The following is a 17,281-nucleotide window of genomic DNA, read 5'->3' as shown; positions in this document are numbered from 1 at the left end:
ATGACATTTTGAGATCAAAAAATTTTTTGACTTTTTTTGTCCGATTTTGACGCCTTACTATACTATGACGTTTTTTATGACATTTTGAGGTCAAAAAAAATTTTGACTTTTTTTGCCCGAAAAAAACGCCTTACTATACTATGACGTTTTTTATGACATTTTGAGGTCAAAAAAATGTTTGACTTTTTTTGGCCGAAAAAAACGCCTTACTATACTATGACGTTTTTTATGACATTTTGAGGTCAAAAAAAATTTTGACTTTTTTTGCCCGAAAAAAACGCCTTACTATACTATGACGTTTTTTATGACATTTTGAGGACAAAAAATTTTTTGACTTTTTTTGGCCAATTTTGACGCCTTACTATACTATGACGTTTTTTATGACATTTTGAGGTCAAAAAAATTTTTGACTTTTTTTGAACGAAAAAAACGCCTTACTATACTATGACGTTTTTTATGACATTTTGAGGTCAAAAAAAATTTTGACTTTTTTTGCCCGAAAAAAACGCCTTACTATACTATGACGTTTTTTTATGACATTTTGAGGTCAAAAATTTTTTTTACTTTTTTTTGGCTGATTTTGACGCCTTACTATACTATGACGTTTTTTATGACATTTTGAGGTCAAAAAATTTTTTGACTTTTTTTGGCCGATTTTGACGCCTTACTATACTATGACGTTTTTTATGACATTTTGAGGTCAAAAAAAATTTTGACTTTTTTTGGCCGATTTTGACGCCTTACTATACTATGACGTTTTTTATGACATTTTGAGGTCAAAAATTTTTTTTACTTTTTTTTGGCTGATTTTGACGCCTTACTATGCTATGATGTTTTTTATGACATTTTGAGGTCAAAAAAAGTTTTGACTTTTTTTGAACGAAAAAAACGCCTTACTATACTATGACGTTTTTTATGACATTTTGAGGTCAAAAAAAATTTTGACTTTTTTTGGCCGAAAAAAACGCCTTACTATACTATGACGTTTTTTATGACATTTTGAGGACAAAAAAATTTTTGACTTTTTTTGGCCGATTTTGACGCCTTACTATACTATGACGTTTTTTATGACATTTTGAGGTCAAAAAATTTTATGACTTTTTTTGCCCAAAAAAAACGCCTTACTATACTATGACGTTTTTTATGACATTTTGAGGTCAAAAAATTTTATGACTTTTTTTTGCCCAAAAAAAACGCCTTACTATACTATGACGTTTTTTATGACATTTTGAGGTCAAAAAAAATTTTGACTTTTTTTGCCCGAAAAAAATGCCTTACAATACTATGACGTTTTTTATGACATTTTGAGGACAAAAAAAATTTTGACTTTTTTTGGCCGATTTTGACGCCTTACTATACTGTGATGTTTTTTATGACATTTTGAGGTCAAAAAAAATTTTGAGTTTTTTTGGCCGATTTTGACGCCTTACTATACTATGACGTTTTTTATGACATTTTGAGGACAAAAAAAATTTTGACTTTTTTTGCCCGAAAAAAACGCCTTACTATACTATGACGTTTTTTATGACATTTTGAGGTCAAAAAAATTTTTGACTTTTTTTGCCCGAAAAAAACGCCTTACTATACTATGACGTTTTTTATGACATTTTGAGGTCAAAAAAAATTTTGACTTTTTTTGCCCGAAAAAAAACGCCTTACTATACTATGACGTTTTTTATGACATTTTGAGGTCAAAAAAATTTTGACTTTTTTTGCCCGAAAAAAACGCCTTCCTATACTATGACGTTTTTTATGACATTTTGAGGTCAAAAAATTTTTTGAGTTTTTTTGGCCGATTTTGACGCCTTACTATACTATGACGTTTTTTATGACATTTTGAGGTCAAAAAAAATTTTGACTTTTTTTGCCCGAAAAAAACGCCTTACTATACTATGACGTTTTTTATGACATTTTGAGGTCAAAAAAAATTTTGACTTTTTTTGGCCGATTTTGACGCCTTACTATACTATGACGTTTTTTATGACATTTTGAGGTCAAAAAAAATTTTGACTTTTTTTGGCCGATTTTGACTCCTTACTATACTATGACGTTTTTTATGACATTTTGAGGTCAAAAAAAATTTTGACTTTTTTTGCCCGAAAAAAACGCCTTACTATACTATGACGTTTTTTATGACATTTTGAGGTCAAAAAAAATTTTGAGTTTTTTTGGCCGATTTTGACGCCTTACTATACTATGACGTATTTTATGACATTTTGAGGTCAAAAAAATTTTTGACTTTTTTTGGCCGATTTTGACGCCTTACTATACTATGACGTTTTTTATGACATTTTGAGGTCAAAAAAAATTTTGACTTTTTTTGCCCGAAAAAAACGCCTTCCTATACTATGACGTTTTTTATGACATTTTGAGGTCAAAAAATTTTTTGAGTTTTTTTGGCCGATTTTGACGCCTTACTATACTATGACGTTTTTTATGACATTTTGAGGTCAAAAAAAATTTTGACTTTTTTTGGCCGATTTTGACTCCTTACTATACTATGACGTTTTTTATGACATTTTGAGGTCAAAAAAAATTTTGACTTTTTTTGCCCGAAAAAAACGCCTTACTATACTATGACGTTTTTTATGACATTTTGAGGTCAAAAAAAATTTTGAGTTTTTTTGGCCGATTTTGACGCCTTACTATACTATGACGTATTTTATGACATTTTGAGGTCAAAAAAATTTTTGACTTTTTTTGGCCGATTTTGACGCCTTACTATACTATGACGTTTTTTATGACATTTTGAGGTCAAAAAAAATTTTGACTTTTTTTGCCCGAAAAAAACGCCTTACTATACTATGACGTTTTTTATGACATTTTGAGGTCAAAAAAAATTTTGACTTTTTTTGCCCGAAAAAAACGCCTTCCTATACTATGACGTTTTTTATGACATTTTGAGGTCAAAAAATTTTTTGAGTTTTTTTGGCCGATTTTGACGCCTTACTATACTATGACGTTTTTTATGACATTTTGAGGTCAAAAAAAATTTTGACTTTTTTTGCCCGAAAAAAACGCCTTACTATACTATGACGTTTTTTATGACATTTTGAGGTCAAAAAAAATTTTGACTTTTTTTGCCCGAAAAAAACGCCTTACTATACTATGACGTTTCTTATGACATTTTGAGGTCAAAAATTTTTTTTACTTTTTTTTGGCTGATTTTGACGCCTTACTATACTATGACGTTTTTTATGACATTTTGAGGTCAAAAAAATTTTTGACTTTTTTTGAACGAAAAAAACGCCTTACTATACTATGACGTTTTATATGACATTTTGAGGTCAAAAAAATTTTTGACTTTTTTTGCCCGAAAAAAACGCCTTCCTATACTATGACGTTTTTTATGACATTTTGAGGTCAAAAAAATTTTTGACTTTTTTTGGCCGATTTTGACGCCTTACTATACTATGACGTTTTTTATGACATTTTGAGGTCAAAAAAAATTTTGACTTTTTTTGCCCGAAAAAAACGCCTTACTATACTATGACGTTTTTTATGACATTTTGAGGTCAAAAAAAATTTTGACTTTTTTTGGCCGATTTTGACGCCTTACTATACTATGACGTTTTTTATGACATTTTGAGATCAAAAAATTTTTTGACTTTTTTTGTCCGATTTTGACGCCTTACTATACTATGACGTTTCTTATGACATTTTGAGGTCAAAAAAAATTTTGACTTTTTTTGCCCGAAAAAAAACGCCTTACTATACTATGACGTTTTTTATGACATTTTGAGGTCAAAAAAAATTTTGACTTTTTTTGCCCGAAAAAAACGCCTTACTATACTATGACGTTTCTTATGACATTTTGAGGTCAAAAATTTTTTTTACTTTTTTTTGGCTGATTTTGACGCCTTACTATACTATGACGTTTTTTATGACATTTTGAGGTCAAAAAAATTTTTGACTTTTTTTGAACGAAAAAAACGCCTTACTATACTATGACGTTTTTTAAGACATTTTGAGGTCAAAAAAATTTTTGACTTTTTTTGCCCGAATAAAACGCCTTACTATACTATGACGTTTTTTATGACATTTTGAGGTCAAAAAAAATTTTGACTTTTTTTGGCCGATTTTGACGCCTTACTATACTATGACGTTTTTTATGACATTTTGAGGTCAAAAAAATTTTTGACTTTTTTTGTCCGATTTTGACGCCTTACTATACTATGACGTTTTTTATGACATTTTGAGGTCAAAAAAAATTTTGACATTTTTTGAACGAAAAAAACGCCTTACTATACTATGACGTTTTTTATGACATTTTGAGGTCAAAAAAAATTTTGACTTTTTTTGGCCGATTTTGACGCCTTACTATACTATGACGTTTTTTATGACATTTTGAGGTCAAAAAAAATTTTGACTTTTTTTGCCCGAAAAAAACGGCTTACTATACTATGACGTTTTTTAAGACATTTTGAGGTCAAAAAAATTTTGACTTTTTTTGCCCGAATAAAACGCCTTACTATACTATGACGTTTTTTATGACATTTTGAGGTCAAAAAAAAATTTGACTTTTTTTGGCCGATTTTGACGCCTTACTATACTATGACGTTTTTTATGACATTTTGAGGACAAAAAAAATTTTGACTTTTTTTGCCCGAAAAAAACGCCTTACTATACTATGACGTTTTTTATGACATTTTGAGGTCAAAAAAAATTTTGACTTTTTTTGGCCGATTTTGACGCCTTACTATACTATGACGTTTTTTATGACATTTTGAGGTCAAAAAAAATTTTGAGTTTTTTTGGCCGATTTTGACGCCTTACTATACTATGATGTTTTTTATGACATTTTGAGGTCAAAAAAAATTTTGACTTTTTTTGCCCGAAAAAAACGCCTTACTATACTATGACGTTTTTTATGACATTTTGAGGTCAAAAAAAATTTAGACTTTTTTTGCCCGAAAAAAACGCCTTACTATACTATGACGTTTTTTATGACATTTTGAGGTCAAAAAAATTTTTGACTTTTTTTGCCCGAATAAAACGCCTTACTATACTATGACGTTTTTTATGACATTTTGAGGTCAAAAAAATTTTTGACTTTTTTTGCCCGAATAAAACGCCTTACTATACTATGACGTTTTTTATGACATTTTGAGGTCAAAAAAATTTTTGACTTTTTTTGTCCGATTTTGACGCCTTACTATACTATGACGTTTTTTATGACATTTTGAGGTCAAAAAAAATTTTGACTTTTTTTGCCCGAAAAAAACGCCTTACTATACTATGACGTTTTTTATGACATTTTGAGGTCAAAAAATTTTTTGACTTTTTTTGTCCGATTTTGACGCCTTACTATACTATGACGTTTTTTATGACATTTTGAGGTCAAAAAAAATTTTGACATTTTTTGAACGAAAAAAACGCCTTACTATACTATGACGTTTTTTATGACATTTTGAGGTCAAAAAAAATTTTGACTTTTTTTGCCCGAAAAAAACGCCTTACTATACTATGACGTTTCTTATGACATTTTGAGGTCAAAAATTTTTTTTTCCTTTTTTTTGGCTGATTTTGACGCCTTACTATACTATGACGTTTTTTATGACATTTTGAGGTCAAAAAAATTTTTGACTTTTTTTGAACGAAAAAAACGCCTTACTATACTATGACGTTTTATATGACATTTTGAGGTCAAAAAAAATTTTGACTTTTTTTGCCCGAAAAAAATGCCTTCCTATACTATGACGTTTTTTATGACATTTTGAGGTCAAAAAAATTTTTGACTTTTTTTGGCCGATTTTGACGCCTTACTATACTATGACGTTTTTTATGACATTTTGAGGTCAAAAAAAATTTTGACTTTTTTTGCCCGAAAAAAACGCCTTACTATACTATGACGTTTTTTATGACATTTTGAGGTCAAAAAAAAATTTGACTTTTTTTGGCCGATTTTGACGCCTTACTATACTATGACGTTTTTTATGACATTTTGAGGACAAAAAAAATTTTGACTTTTTTTGCCCGAAAAAAACGCCTTACTATACTATGACGTTTTTTATGACATTTTGAGGTCAAAAAAATTTTTGACTTTTTTTGGCCGATTTTGACGCCTTACTATACTATGACGTTTTTTATGACATTTTGAGGTCAAAAAAAATTTTGACTTTTTTTGCCCGAAAAAAACGCCTTACTATACTATGACGTTTTTTAAGACATTTTGAGGTCAAAAAAATTTTTGACTTTTTTTGCCCGAATAAAACGCCTTACTATACTATGACGTTTTTTATGACATTTTGAGGTCAAAAAAATTTTTGACTTTTTTTGTCCGATTTTGACGCCTTACTATACTATGACGTTTTTTATGACATTTTGAGGTCAAAAAAAATTTTGACATTTTTTGAACGAAAAAAACGCCTTACTATACTATGACGTTTTTTATGACATTTTGAGGTCAAAAAAATTTTTGACTTTTTTTGGCCGATTTTGACGCCTTACTATACTATGACGTTTTTTATGACATTTTGAGGTCAAAAAATTTTTTGACTTTTTTTGTCCGATTTTGACGCCTTACTATACTATGACGTTTTTTATGACATTTTGAGGTCAAAAAAATTTTTGACTTTTTTTGTCCGATTTTGACGCCTTACTATACTATGACGTTTTTTATGACATTTTGAGGTCAAAAAAATTTTTGACTTTTTTTGAACGAAAAAAACGCCTTCCTATACTATGACGTTTTTTATGACATTTTGAGGTCAAAAAAATTTTTGACTTTTTTTGGCCGATTTTGACGCCTTACTATACTATGACGTTTTTTATGACATTTTGAGGTCAAAAAAATTTTTGACTTTTTTTGGCCGATTTTGACGCCTTACTATACTATGACGTTTTTTATGACATTTTGAGGACAAAAAAAATTTTGACTTTTTTTGCCCGAAAAAAACGCCTTACTATACTATGACGTTTTTTATGACATTTTGAGATCAAAAAATTTTTTGACTTTTTTTGTCCTATTTTGACGCCTTACTATACTATGACGTTTCTTATGACATTTTGAGGTCAAAAAAAATTTTGACTTTTTTTGCCCGAAAAAAACGCCTTACTATACTATGACGTTTTTTATGACATTTTGAGGTCAAAAAAAATTTTGACTTTTTTTGCCCGAAAAAAACGCCTTACTATACTATGACGTTTCTTATGACATTTTGAGGTCAAAAATTTTTTTTACTTTTTTTTGGCTGATTTTGACGCCTTACTATACTATGACGTTTTTTATGACATTTTGAGGTCAAAAAAATTTTTGACTTTTTTTGAACGAAAAAAACGCCTTACTATACTATGACGTTTTATATGACATTTTGAGGTCAAAAAAAATTTTGACTTTTTTTGCCCGAAAAAAACGCCTTCCTATACTATGACGTTTTTTATGACATTTTGAGGTCAAAAAAATTTTTGACTTTTTTTGGCCGATTTTGACGCCTTACTATACTATGACGTTTTTTATGACATTTTGAGGTCAAAAAAATTTTTGACTTTTTTTGCCCGAAAAAAACGCCTTACTATACTATGACGTTTTTTATGACATTTTGAGGTCAAAAAAAAATTTGACTTTTTTTGGCCGATTTTGACGCCTTACTATACTATGACGTTTTTTATGACATTTTGAGGACAAAAAAAATTTTGACTTTTTTTGCCCGAAAAAAACGCCTTACTATACTATGACGTTTTTTATGACATTTTGAGGTCAAAAAAATTTTTGACTTTTTTTGGCCGATTTTGACGCCTTACTATACTATGACGTTTTTTATGACATTTTGAGGTCAAAAAAAATTTTGACTTTTTTTGCCCGAAAAAAACGCCTTACTATACTATGACGTTTTTTAAGACATTTTGAGGTCAAAAAAATTTTTGACTTTTTTTGCCCGAATAAAACGCCTTACTATACTATGACGTTTTTTATGACATTTTGAGGTCAAAAAAATTTTTGACTTTTTTTGTCCGATTTTGACGCCTTACTATACTATGACGTTTTTTATGACATTTTGAGGTCAAAAAAAATTTTGACATTTTTTGCCCGAAAAAAACGCCTTACTATACTATGACGTTTCTTATGACATTTTGAGGTCAAAAATTTTTTTTACTTTTTTTTGGCTGATTTTGACGCCTTACTATACTATGACGTTTTTTATGACATTTTGAGGTCAAAAAAATTTTTGACTTTTTTTGAACGAAAAAAACGCCTTACTATACTATGACGTTTTATATGACATTTTGAGGTCAAAAAAAATTTTGACTTTTTTTGCCCGAAAAAAACGCCTTCCTATACTATGACGTTTTTTATGACATTTTGAGGTCAAAAAAATTTTTGACTTTTTTTGGCCGATTTTGACGCCTTACTATACTATGACGTTTTTTATGACATTTTGAGGTCAAAAAAAATTTTGACTTTTTTTGCCCGAAAAAAACGCCTTACTATACTATGACGTTTTTTATGACATTTTGAGGTCAAAAAAAAATTTGACTTTTTTTGGCCGATTTTGACGCCTTACTATACTATGACGTTTTTTATGACATTTTGAGGACAAAAAAAATTTTGACTTTTTTTGCCCGAAAAAAACGCCTTCCTATACTATGACGTTTTTTATGACATTTTGAGGTCAAAAAAATTTTTGACTTTTTTTGGCCGATTTTGACGCCTTACTATACTATGACGTTTTTTATGACATTTTGAGGTCAAAAAAAATTTTGACTTTTTTTGCCCGAAAAAAACGCCTTACTATACTATGACGTTTTTTATGACATTTTGAGGTCAAAAAAAAATTTGACTTTTTTTGGCCGATTTTGACGCCTTACTATACTATGACGTTTTTTATGACATTTTGAGGACAAAAAAAATTTTGACTTTTTTTGCCCGAAAAAAACGCCTTACTATACTATGACGTTTTTTATGACATTTTGAGGTCAAAAAAATTTTTGACTTTTTTTGGCCGATTTTGACGCCTTACTATACTATGACGTTTTTTATGACATTTTGAGGTCAAAAACAATTTTGACTTTTTTTGCCCGAAAAAAACGCCTTACTATACTATGACGTTTTTTAAGACATTTTGAGGTCAAAAAAATTTTTGACTTTTTTTGCCCGAATAAAACGCCTTACTATACTATGACGTTTTTTATGACATTTTGAGGTCAAAAAAATTTTTGACTTTTTTTGTCCGATTTTGACGCCTTACTATACTATGACGTTTTTTATGACATTTTGAGGTCAAAAAAAATTTTGACATTTTTTGAACGAAAAAAACGCCTTACTATACTATGACGTTTTTTATGACATTTTGAGGTCAAAAAAAATTTTGACTTTTTTTGGCCGATTTTGACGCCTTACTATACTATGACGTTTTTTATGACATTTTGAGGTCAAAAAATTTTTTGACTTTTTTTGTCCGATTTTGACGCCTTACTATACTATGACGTTTTTTATGACATTTTGAGGTCAAAAAAATTTTTGACTTTTTTTGTCCGATTTTGACGCCTTACTATACTATGACGTTTTTTATGACATTTTGAGGTCAAAAAAATTTTTGACTTTTTTTGAACGAAAAAAACGCCTTCCTATACTATGACGTTTTTTATGACATTTTGAGGTCAAAAAAATTTTTGACTTTTTTTGGCCGATTTTGACGCCTTACTATACTATGACGTTTTTTATGACATTTTGAGGTCAAAAAAAATTTTGACTTTTTTTGGCCGATTTTGACGCCTTACTATACTATGACGTTTTTTATGACATTTTGAGGACAAAAAAAATTTTGACTTTTTTTGCCCGAAAAAAACGCCTTACTATACTATGACGTTTTTTATGACATTTTGAGGTCAAAAAAAATTTTGACTTTTTTTGCCCGAAAAAAACGCCTTACTATACTATGACGTTTTTTAAGACATTTTGAGGTCAAAAAAATTTTTGACTTTTTTTGCCCGAATAAAACGCCTTACTATACTATGACGTTTTTTATGACATTTTGAGGTCAAAAAAATTTTTGACTTTTTTTGGCCGATTTTGACGCCTTACTATACTATGACGTTTTTTATGACATTTTGAGGTCAAAAAATTTTTTGACTTTTTTTGTCCGATTTTGACGCCTTACTATACTATGACGTTTTTTATGACATTTTGAGGTCAAAAAAATTTTTGACATTTTTTGAACGAAAAAAACGCCTTACTATACTATGACGTTTTTTATGACATTTTGAGGTCAAAAAAAATTTTGACTTTTTTTGGCCGATTTTGACGCCTTACTATACTATGACGTTTTTTATGACATTTTGAGGTCAAAAAATTTTTTGACTTTTTTTGGCCGATTTTGACGCCTTACTATACTATGACGTTTTTTATGACATTTTGAGGTCAAAAAAAATTTTGACTTTTTTTGGCCGATTTTGACGCCTTACTATACTATGACGTTTTTTATGACATTTTGAGGTCAAAAAAATTTTTGACTTTTTTTGTCCGATTTTGACGCCTTACTATACTATGACGTTTTTTATGACATTTTGAGGTCAAAAAAAATTTTGACTTTTTTTGCCCGAAAAAAACGCCTTACTATACTATGACGTTTTTTATGACATTTTGAGGTCAAAAAAATTTTTGAGTTTTTTTGGCCGATTTTGACGCCTTACTATACTATGACGTTTTTTATGACATTTTGAGGTCAAAAATTTTTTTTACTTTTTTTTGGCTGATTTTGACGCCTTACTATACTATGACGTTTTTTATGACATTTTGAGGTCAAAAAAATTTTTGACTTTTTTTGAACGAAAAAAACGCCTTACTATACTATGACGTTTTTTATGACATTTTGAGGTCAAAAAAAATTTTGACTTTTTTTGCCCGAAAAAAACGCCTTCCTATACTATGACGTTTTTTATGACATTTTGAGGTCAAAAAAATTTTTGACTTTTTTTGGCCGATTTTGACGCCTTACTATACTATGACGTTTTTTATGACATTTTGAGGTCAAAAAAAATTTTGACTTTTTTTGCCCGAAAAAAACGCCTTACTATACTATGACGTTTTTTATGACATTTTGAGGTCAAAAAAAATTTTGACTTTTTTTGGCCGATTTTGACGCCTTACTATACTATGACGTTTTTTATGACATTTTGAGGTCAAAAAAAATTTTGACTTTTTTTGGCCGATTTTGACGCCTTACTATACTATGACGTTTTTTATGACATTTTGAGGTCAAAAAAAATTTTGAGTTTTTTTGGCCGATTTTGACGCCTTACTATACTATGACGTTTTTTATGACATTTTGAGGTCAAAAAAAATTTTGACTTTTTTTGGCCGATTTTGACGCCTTACTATACTATGACGTTTTTTATGACATTTTGAAGTCAAAAAAATTTTTGACTTTTTTTGCCTGAAAAAAACGCCTTACTATACTATGACGTTTTTTATGACATTTTGAGGTCAAAAAAATTTTTGAGTTTTTTTGGCCGATTTTGACGCCTTACTATACTATGACGTTTTTTATGACATTTTGAGGTCAAAAAATTTTTTGACTTTTTTTGGCCGATTTTGACGCCTTACTATACTATGACGTTTTTTATGACATTTTGAGGTCAAAAAAAATTTTGACTTTTTTTGCCCGAAAAAAACGCCTTACTATACTATGACGTTTTTTATGACATTTTGAGGTCAAAAAAAATTTTGACTTTTTTTGCCCGAAAAAAAACGCCTTACTATACTATGACGTTTCTTATGACATTTTGAGGTCAAAAATTTTTTTTACTTTTTTTTGGCTGATTTTGACCCCTTACTATACTATGACGTTTTTTATGACATTTTGAGGTCAAAAAAATTTTTGACTTTTTTTGAACGAAAAAAACGCCTTACTATACTATGACGTTTTATATGACATTTTGAGGTCAAAAAAAATTTTGACTTTTTTTGCCCGAAAAAAACGCCTTCCTATACTATGACGTTTTTTATGACATTTTGAGGTCAAAAAAATTTTTGACTTTTTTTGGCCGATTTTGACGCCTTACTATACTATGACGTTTTTTATGACATTTTGAGGTCAAAAAAAATTTTGACTTTTTTTGCCCGAAAAAAACGCCTTACTATACTATGACGTTTTTTATGACATTTTGAGGTCAAAAAAAATTTTGACTTTTTTTGAACGAAAAAAACGCCTTACTATACTATGACGTTTTTTATGACATTTTGAGGTCAAAAAAATTTTTTACTTTTTTTGGCCGATTTTGACGCCTTACTATACTATGACGTTTTTTATGACATTTTGAGGTCAAAAAAAATTTTGACTTTTTTTGAACGAAAAAAACGCCTTACTATACTATGACGTTTTTTATGACATTTTGAGGTCAAAAACAATTTTGACTTTTTTTGCCCGAAAAAAACGCCTTACTATACTATGACGTTTTTTATGACATTTTGAGGTCAAAAAAAAGTTTGACTTTTTTTGCCCGAAAAAAACGCCTTACTATACTATGACGTTTTTTATGACATTTTGAGGTCAAAAAAAATTTTGACTTTTTTTGCCCGAAAAAAACGCCTTACTATACTATGACGTTTTTTATGACATTTTGAGGTCAAAAAAAATTTTGACTTTTTTTGCCCGAAAAAAAACGCCTTACTATACTATGACGTTTTTTATGACATTTTGAGGTCAAAAAAAAGTTTGACTTTTTTTGCCCGAAAAAAACACCTTACTATACTATGACGTTTTTTATGACATTTTGAGGTCAAAAAAATTTTTGACTTTTTTTGGCCGATTTTGACGCCTTACTATACTATGACGTTTTTTTATGACATTTTGAGGTAAAAAAAAATTTTGACTTTTTTTGCCCGAAAAAAACGCCTTACTATACTATGACGTTTTTTATGACATTTTGAGGTAAAAAAATTTTTTGACTTTTTTTGCCCGAAAAAAACGCCTTACTATACTATGACGTTTTTTATGACATTTTGAGGTCAAAAAAAATTTTGACTTTTTTTGGCCGATTTTGACGCCTTACTATACTATGACGTTTTTTGTGACATTTTGAGGTCAAAAAAAATTTTGACTTTTTTTGGCCGATTTTGACGCCTTACTATACTATGACCATTTTTGAGAAGAGCAGGAGAGAGGAGAGGACATAGGAGGACTCCTGTGTGTGCCTGCGCTGTCTGCGATTCCCGCGGCTCTCAAGGGGTGCGAGGGCCTGCCCATCGCTGCTTGCAGCTTTAATTAATATTGTTCTTAATGAAGCTGATGATTATTGAAAATTTAATTCAACCTTGTGAGGTGATGGCTGCTGTTAATGTGAAGGAGTAACCTCATTTGTACACTGAATTTTTACTAAAACTGGACACTGTAAGGCAGATTTATTTAAAACAGTGTTGTTTAAGTATCCACAGCTTTTAGATAAATAAAGCAAGTTCTCAGAGTCCACAGCAGACACACTGTATTGTTTAAAATGAACAAAACTATCAGAGACTGTGTTGTGCTTCGTGATCTGACATGAAGTCATATTGATTTCAGCTAGCACAGATGAGTGAGCCAAAAATGACTTTAGTTGTCTAATTAGAGTCATTTGGAAGCCACTATTTTGGTCACTTCAGTCACTTTTTTAATGCTTGGTAAGAGTCCACACACATATATTGTATTGTGTATTCCCTTACATAGAAGCAGATTTCCAGGCTACATCTACATTGTACACTTGTGCTCTGAATTAACAACAAAGAACTTATAAACAAATGTGTAAAGTTCCTTTTGGGGCAAAACATTTTGTACCAAGTTTTCTTTTATATACAGCTGATGGGTCAGGGACCGACCAGGATACATCTACATTTTAGACTTTTTAAACTTTCGTCCCCAAAAAGGATATTTGTAATGGAAACACGGCACTTGGTGAATATGGAAGGATCATCTTAAGTTTTTTCCTGTGATTGACCCTCTGTGTTATTTTAGCCTCAGGATCTTTCCCTATGTGGTAAACAAAGCAATAGAGGCAAAGTCTTCAGACAGTCTTGAACATGTACAAAGGGAACAGTGGCCTCATTGAGTAGTGCCATTTTGACTGATAAGGAAACAACTAATAGTGATTAAGACACTTTTGAGTTTTGTACTTCAGGATAAGGAACTCTCTGACTTACAACATTACTGTGAGCAATAAGGAAAGACTGGCTCAATGAAACACTGAAAAACAGGGAAATGCCCTTGGGCGGCCTGTCCTAAAAACAACGCAGTTATTATATGACTGGTTTCATTGTGGCTCATATTGAAATTAACCATGAAGCAGAAGAGATAAACAATGAACATGTCATCAGAATTTTGATTAAGCTAGTAGAAAAAAGTAGGCTATGTTATTTAGTGATGATTCTCAAGGTTGCTGGTATAATTATACACATTATCAATTACTGGGAAGATTTTCCTGCATTGACACTTCCTGGATTATTGTGATTTATCATAAGGAAAGATTCCTACAGTGAATACAGAAATTAAGATAAAAGACACTGGTAAGCTGATAATATCCCCTTAGATGTTTCCATGTAACATTACCAGTTGTTTTGAATTCTGCCACAATAAGCCTGAATTACGAGTGAATTGTTTTCATACACTCTCCACCCACAGCCATACACCCATGATACAATAGTGGTGCAATCTCAGATGTCCAAAGACAAGAGCCTCTCTACAGCTATAGCTATGACATAGGTGGAGTTTCCATACAACAGCTGTTGAACAGGTTACTGCTGATGCTGAGGTTTGCAGTCAGGAAACAAACAATGGTGTAACTGTGCTTTGATGGTAAGTGGGTGAGAATTCACTTAAGACAATGACATTTGAAATGTGCATTGACAATGGAAACATTCAGTTCTGAGCATGATTATGAGGAAAAAGCATGATGCTGCCAACACTATGCTTCGCCATAGGAGTGGTATTTTCTGGGTGCCCAGAGTTCATTTTTTTTGTCTCATCAGACCAGAGAATCTTTCCCCTCATGCTCTAAGAGTCCTTTAGAAGCAGGCTGTCAAATGCATTTCACTCAAAGTGGCTTCCATCTATTTGCTCTACCATAAAGACCTGATTGATGGAGCGCTGCTGAGATGGTCATCCTTCCAGCAGGTTGTCCTATCTCGGCACAGTACTTCTGAAGCTCTTTTAAAGTGACTGCTGGTTTCATGGTTGCCTCCCTGACCAAGGCCCTTCTTTTCCATTTAAAGTTTAAAGTTTAAAAAATGGTTCAATAACCTTACTCTGATCTACAGCTCACCACAATTTTATTGTAGAGATCTACAGAGTGATGCAGTGTGAATTGTGGGCTCCTATATACACAGGTGTGTGGCTTTCTAAACTATGCCCAGTCAGTTCAGTTTCCTACAGGACTCCAATTAAGTTCTAGACACATCTCAAGAATAAACAAAGCAAACAGGAGGCAGCGGACCACAATTTGGAGTGCCACAGCAAAGGGCCTGAATACTTCATAAATAACAGATTTCAGTTTCAGATTTTAAATAAACCAGCAAAAATGTCATGCTTTCACTTTTTCAATATGCATTACTGAGTGTAGATTAGTGGGCAAAATTTTTTACAATTTTATCCACTTAAAATTAAGTCTACAAGACAATAATGTGTGGATAAAGTGAAATGATTCAAATATCTAAATACTTCCTGAAGCCACTGTACAAAATGTTGAAGCCAAAATATGGGGTCAATTACAATTTTTTTCCGCTTCCAGGTATTTTCTCAGTACTGAATATTTCCATCTTAAGGAGGAAAGGAGGAAAAAAGATTCTCTGGTCTGATGAGACAAAAAAAAAAAAGAACTCTGTGGGCACCCAAAACACTGTGTCTGACAAACACCAGGCGCTGCTCAACACCTCGGCAATACCATTCCTATGGCGAAGCATAGTGTTGGCAGCATCATGCTTTTTCCTCATAATCGTGCTCAATACTGATTGTTTCCATTGTCATTTCTCATTTCAAATGTGATTGTCCTAAGTGAATTTCTCACCCACTCACCATCAAAGCACGGTTACACCATTGTTTGTTTCCTGTCCGTAAACCTCAGCATCAGCAGTAACCTGTTCATCAGCTGTTGAATGGAAACTCCACCTATGTCATAGCTATAGCTGTAGAGAGGCTCTTGTCTTTGGACATCTGAGATTGCACCACTATTGTATCGTGGGTGTATGGCTGTTGGTGGAGAGTGTATGAAAACAATTCACCCATAATTCATGCTTATTGTGGCAGAATTCAAAACAACTGGTAATGTTACACTGAAACATCTAAGGGGATATTATCAGCTTACCAGTGTCTTTTATCTTCATTTCTGTATTCACTGTAGGAATCTTTCCTTATGATGAATCACAATAATCCAGGAAGTGTCACTGGAAAAGCAATCTTGTTTTCCACTGGCACTACTCAGAATTCCTGTGACATATTCATTGTTTTTCACCTGGACAGATCACCTGACAACACTTCCCTGTTTTATTGAGCCAGTCTTTCCTTATTGCTCACGGTATTGTTGTAAATCAGAGAGTCCCTTATCCTGAAGTTCAAAACTCAGAAGTGTCTTAATCACTATTAGTTATTTGCTTATTAGTCAAAATGGCACTAGTCAGTGAGGCCATTATTCCCTTTGTACTTGTTCAAGATGTTGCCTCTGTTGCTGTGTTTCCATTACAAATAACCTTTTTCTGGGGAGGCAAGTTTAAAAAGTCTAAAAAGTAGATGTATCCTGGTCGGTCCCTGACCCATCAGCTGTATATGAAAGAAAACTTGGTACAAAATGTTTTGCCCCAAAAGGAACTTTTGTTTATATTTCTTTGTTGTTAATTCAGAGCACAAGTGTACTACGTAGATGTAGCCTGGAAATCTGCTTCTATGTAAGGGAATACACATTATATGTGTGTGGTCCCTTTACCAAGCATGAAAAAAGTGATTGAAGTGACCAAAATAGTGGTTTCCAAATGACTTTAATTAGACAACTAAAGTCATTTTTGGCTCACTCATCTGTGCTCGCTGAAATCAATATGACTTCATGTCAGATCACAAAGCACAACACAGTCTCTGCTAATTTGTTAATTTCAAATAATACAGTGTCTGCTGTGGACTCTGAGAACATTGTGCTGACTAAATGCATGAACATGGTTTTAATGAACCTGTGAACAAAACAGTTTTCTCAGCTTTGGCCTGGTTTGTGTCTGATGCTACATGGCTTCACATGGTAAGCAACTGCCTGGGCAAGTAAGACATCAGACTGTGAAACTTCATAAAGATGGGAGATGGTCCAAGAGCCTTAGTAGGCCCAGCAGAACACA

The sequence above is a fragment of the Toxotes jaculatrix genome, chromosome 10, assembly GCF_017976425.1.
Source record: "Toxotes jaculatrix isolate fToxJac2 chromosome 10, fToxJac2.pri, whole genome shotgun sequence".
NCBI lineage: Eukaryota > Metazoa > Chordata > Actinopteri > Toxotidae > Toxotes > Toxotes jaculatrix.
The sequence above is the reverse complement of the archived record's forward strand: the minus strand, read 5'-3'. Positions refer to the sequence as shown.